Source organism: Neomonachus schauinslandi, chromosome 10, assembly GCF_002201575.2.
Source record: "Neomonachus schauinslandi chromosome 10, ASM220157v2, whole genome shotgun sequence".
Taxonomy (NCBI): Eukaryota; Metazoa; Chordata; class Mammalia; order Carnivora; family Phocidae; genus Neomonachus; species Neomonachus schauinslandi.
Window position 1 is genome coordinate 46,916,329 of NC_058412.1, and position 6,000 is coordinate 46,922,328.

Sequence of the window (6,000 nt, forward strand, 5' to 3'; positions counted from 1 at the left end):
AGTTGTAGCTGCATGCTAGAGGAAAAAAACAAATTAACATTGGTAAAATTCACAAGATTTTATACTCTCAAGTAAATAACCTCAAGGTCAGTAGTCTCTAAGGCATGGCACACAGTAGCTGCAGGAGCTCCAACGATTACATCAATATTCTAGCTAACAGGGATAAGAGAGTAGCCCCTCCATTTAAAGACAACTCACAAAAGTTGCACACTACTTCTTCTCATATCTCGCTGTCCATAAATGTTGAAAAGAGGTCTGAAGAACATAATTTATTCTGCCATCTATTGCTGAGGTAGAAGAGGAGCTTGGATATTGGGGAACAGTAAAAATCTGCCATATTCCACTTAGATTATCATATCTGCTTCAGTATCAAACCTGCTGCCCTGTGTTGTTTTGGTCTTGAGAAATGTGAAGAAAACTCAGCTTCACACATATGGGTAGCTGGGAAATAAATAAGTATTTTAATAGTCTCTCTAGATAACTGTGGCTCTCCTTTGATATTTAACAGCTGATAATTTCTCAGAGGGTAGTTGCAATGTGGAATCTGAAATCATTCCAATGTATTCTCTGTACCCTGTGCACCCAGGAGGCAGTGAAAGTGAAAAAGGCAAATAACGTCTGCCTTTTATTAGGAAAACAGTTTTTGCTTTGCATACCACCCCTAAAAAAGGGTCTCAGGGATCCACCAGGATACTCAGAACTATTCATATAGAGATAATCTTAATTTTGTCTTTATCCCAAGTCTGAATTTTAATCAGTCTTTTATCACTCAAAGACTTCATCAATTCTAGTTCTTACTCTTTGGTAGATATATAGTCAGTTGGCATTTTACAATATTGAAAGTTTCCAACTTTCTAGAATATCTTTGTTCCATCTCATCTTTGCCTGTGAAACCGTCAGTTCCCTACTGTGCCATATCTTTCTTGTACTATATTACCAAGTGTCACCAAGACAGACCAGCACCTACCACTGTTTTACAACCTCTTCCTCTACAGACACACATGTAATAAGCACACAATTTGCCTCTCAAACTAACATAGTCAAAAGTTTCAGAAACTGTTTTGCCACAGAATAACGTTACTAGCTTTTCCAGCCCCCATATACATTTTCTTGCTGCCTGTCTCCTAACCACTGAGGAAAAGCCACATCTTTCAGGCCCTCCCTGGAGACCAATAGCTTTATCAGTCAAGACGGGATAGATTATGCTGCAAAAACAAAGAAAAACAGTATCCCACTGGCTTGAATAAACAAAGGATCATTTCTGCCTCACATCGTAAGTCAAATCCTCAAAGGGCTTATATACCACACAGTCACTCCAAGACCTGGGCAGTGGAGTCTCTATTTTTGATGCCACCATCTTAGCAAGAAGCTTTAGGGTATGGAGCAACAAGGCAGAGAGCATTAGAGTCCCTCAAAGAGCCCTTAAAAGCCTCAATCTGGAAAAGATACCCGTTAGCTGGAAATAATCACATGGCCCCACCAGCCACTAGAAAGTTCCCAAGTACAGGCATGCTTCATGTCTGGAATGAGAGGAAAACTGGCTGTAGGAAAACTAGAGAACATTATCTAATATTTGTTCCAATTTATAAAGTTAGTTTAAACACTTTAAATCTTAACCTGTGTTCATAAATTTAATATATTCCATTTCCTCTTTGATCAATTCAACTATCTATGTGACAAACTTTACTGAATACACATTTTACAAATATAATAAATTACATTTTTATTATGGTAATTCTTAAAGTCTCTTAAGCATTCTAACAATATATGTGAAATAGTAATATCTTATTTTAAAAGCAGACATCTAAATCAATGACCTAATCAAGCAATTTGCAACTGTAATTACAAGGTTAACCTACTACTCTAATAGATCTAATTCTCAAACAAAATTTTAAAAAATGGTTTCCTGACCATAGGCAGAAATATTAAAGAACAATTATAGAAAATTCCAAATCTTCTCTGGAAAAAAAGATGCTAATTCTTGGAGGAAACAATTATCTCACCTCAGACTGTTTGGAAACACTTTTCACACATTTTTTGGTTTTGCTTTTTCAGCTTGAAGAAGTGTTTGATTACCTGAAATGCCTGCTGAGTAACCAACCAGATTCTCATGTATGATACTGATAAAATACACTGAGTCCTGGTCATATCTGCAGCAGTGACTCCAGAGCAAACACCTGGCAGTGATCCCCTAGCCCACATTTTAGGATTTGAGTCACAAGTTAATTTTCATGTCAGATTAGACTCTCTGACTCTCATTTAATCAGCTGTCCTACTTGATTGGATTCAAGTTGGCTATATACTGTTTCGGTCTACCTTGAAATTTTCCTACGTTCTTCCTCATCAATAACAATTAAAGGTAAATGACATTTTATTGGATCTTGTGAATCATAAGGCTATCCTGGCTGCATGGTAACACTCCTAAGACAGTGTGTACCTAATAGCATAGCTTCAAAAGATATAAAACAATATTAACACAACCACAAGGAAATTTGACAAGCCACCATTTTAACAACCCTCTAGTAGTAAATAGTGGCTTGGGCAAAATATCCATAAAACTATACTAGATTTGGAATTCATAATTATTAATTGACCTAACAAAGAACCAGAATTTAGAAAATACATATTCTTCTCATGTATATGTAGAATGCAAGGAAAACTGACTATGTACTATGTCATAAAAGAATGAACAATTGAAAAAGAATTAGTATCATCATAAATGTCTATTCTCTAACATAATGTAATTAATTTAAAAATTGAAAACAAAAAAATAAATTCAAAAGAAAACATACATTTGAAAATAAATACACATATGAAAACAAGCACACATAAATTTATTAACCAACGTCTTAATAACTCATTGGTTAAGAAATAAATGGTGAAGGAAAGCAGAAAATGTTTAAAACTGAACGATAAGTTGTTTTTTGCAGCTAAAGCAGTACTTGGAGGGGAATTTATATACTTCAATGTACATATCAAAAAGAAAAGTCTAAAAATTAATGAGCTAATAATCACTGATATATGAAATCAGGAAAGAACAAATAAATCCAATAAATAAAAGAGCAGAAAAGAATATTATAAGAACAAAGAAAAGTAGAGAGAATTAACAATGACAAAAGTGTGTTTTTAAAAAGATTAATATAACTGACAAATATCTGGGCAAAACAAGCCAGTAAAAGAGAGTAAAAAGGCACAAATAAATAGTATTAGAAATGTGAAGGGGATAAAACATTGATAAATCATAGTTAAGAAAGTTAAAGAGAATATAAAGAAAAACATTATGCCAAATTTGGGAAAATTAGAGAAAATGTCCATTTCCCTAAAAAATAATTACCATACTTGCTTAAGGAGAAATAGAAGTTTTAAATAGCCCTACAACCATTAAAAATCTAACAAGTAAATACAGTTCAATACCCATTCTACAAATAACAGGCCCAGTGGTTTTATAGATGAGTTATATCAACTATTCAAAGAATAAATCATTTCAATCTTACAAACAAAAACAAAATTTCTATTAAGGGAATGGAAAAATGAAACGTGCCTCTCCCTTTCCAAATTATTTTATGAGGTCAGAATAATCTTGATATTAAAACCAAATAAGACCAGAATAAGAAAAGAAATGCCTGGGTTAATCTCAATCATTAATATAGATGTAAAATCCCAAATAAAGTATTACAGAACCAAACCTTGCAATGTATGAAAAAAATAAAAGTTCATGACTGATTTGGGTTTATCCCAGGAATTCAAGTGGTTTAACATTATAAAATCTAATATCGTAATTTACCACATAAGCATATTAAGTGCAAAGTAACATAAATGCTCATCTCCAAAAGTGCAACATAGTTTTCAATAAAACGCAAGACATATGTTATTTTTTTTAAAAATCCTTATTAAGTGGAATAGAATATTTGATAACCTGATAATGTGTATCTTAAAAAAAAAACACTACAGGGCGCCTGGGTGGCTCAGTTGGTTAAGCGACTGCCTTCGGCTCAGGTCATGATCCTGGAGTCCCGGGATCGAGTCCCGCATCGGGCTCCTTGCCCAGCAGGGAGTCTGCTTCTCCCTCTGACCCTCCTCCCTCTCATGCTCTCTGTCTCTCATTCTCTCTGTCTCAAATAAATAAATAAATAAATAAATAAATAAACACTACAGCAAACAGCATACAAAATGGTGAAATAGTTAAAGTACTCCCTTTACATCAGGAAAAATAGGAGAATGACTGCTCTCATCAGTTCTTTTCAACATTATATTAGAAGTGTTGTTGGGCGCCTGGGTGGCTCAGTTGGTTAAGCGACTGCCTTCGGCTCAGGTCATGATCCTGGAGTCCCTGGATCGAGTCCCGCATCGGGCTCCCTGCTCGGCGGGGAGTCTGCTTCTCCCTCTGACCCTCCCCCCTCTCATGTGCTTGCTCTCTCTCATTCTCTCTCTCTCAAATAAATAAATAAAAATCTTTAAAAAAAAAAAAAAAAAAGAAGTGTTGTTCAACATAGGGGCACAAGAGAAAGAAATAAAAGGTCTAAGAAGTGTGAAAAAAGGAATCAAATGGTTTTTATTTACAGGGAACATTATTATCTACATAGAGTAACCAAAAAAGTAGAAATTATTAGAAGGAACAAGAAAGTTTAACAAGATTGTAGATATAAAATCAAATATAAAAATCAGTAGCATTTCTATACCTAAGCAACAGATGGCTATATGATGCAGTTTTTTTTTTATTCTTATGTTAATCCCCATACATTACATCATTAGTTTTAGATGAAGTGTTCCATGATTCATTGTTTGTGCATAACACCCAGTGCTCCATGCAGAACGTGCCCTCCTCAATACCCACCACCAGGCTAACCCATCCTCCCACCCCCCTCCCCTCTAGAACCCTGTTTGTTTTTCAGAGTCCATCGTCTCTCATGGTTCGTCTACCCCTCCGATTTCCCCCGCTTCATTCTTCCCCTCCCGCTACCTTCTTCTTCTTCTTCTTCTTTTTTTCTTAACATATATTGCATTATTTGTTTCAGAGGTACAGATCTGAGATTCAACAGTCTTGCACAATTCACAGGGCTTACCAGAGCACATACCCTCCCCAGTGTCTATCACCCAGTCACCCCATCTCTCCCACCCCACCCCCAACTCCAGCAACCCTCAGTTTGTTTCCTGCAATTAAGAATTCCTCATATCAGTGAGATCATATGATACATGTCTTTCTCTGTTTGACTTATTTCACTCAACATAATACCCTCCAGTTCCATCCATGTCGTTGCAAATGGCAAGATCTCATTCCTTTTGATGGCTGCATAATATTCCATTGTATATATATACCACATCTTCTTTATCCATTCATCTGTCGATGGACATATGATGCAGTTTTTTAAGTACCACCATTTAAAAGATTAATAAAAGTACTTGTAATAGATAACAAAATAGATATACAACTTTTATGGAGAAATTTATGAAACTTTACTGAAGAATATTAATTAAGGCCTAAACAAACAGAAAGAGGTATTTTATTCATGCTTAGTGACTCAAAAGTTTAAAGACTAGTCACAATCTATATAGTCAACACATTCTTGACGAAACCCCTATTGAGGTTTTCATTGGAATTTCGCATTCTGATTCTAAAATTTGTACGGAAAGCAAGATAACTGAGAAGAAGATCAAGATTGAGGGGATTTGCCTTACCATAGACCAACATTTATTATAAAGCTATAATAATTGCACAATATTTTATTGGCACAGAAGTAGCTAAATAGAATAATGAAAGGAATAAAGCAAATACAGGGAGACTATATATGAAAGAAATGTCATGGTAGCTCCTTGAGGTAAAGATAGAATATATAGTAAGTGATGTTCCAATGTGAAAAGTTATCCTTATAGAAAAAATAGGACATTTTATCTCCACCTTACAACACTTAGAAAACATAGTTCTAGATTACTTAAAGCCTTAAATGTGAAAAGTATAATTCTCAAACATGAGAGGAAACTAAAGGACACATCTTTATGAAT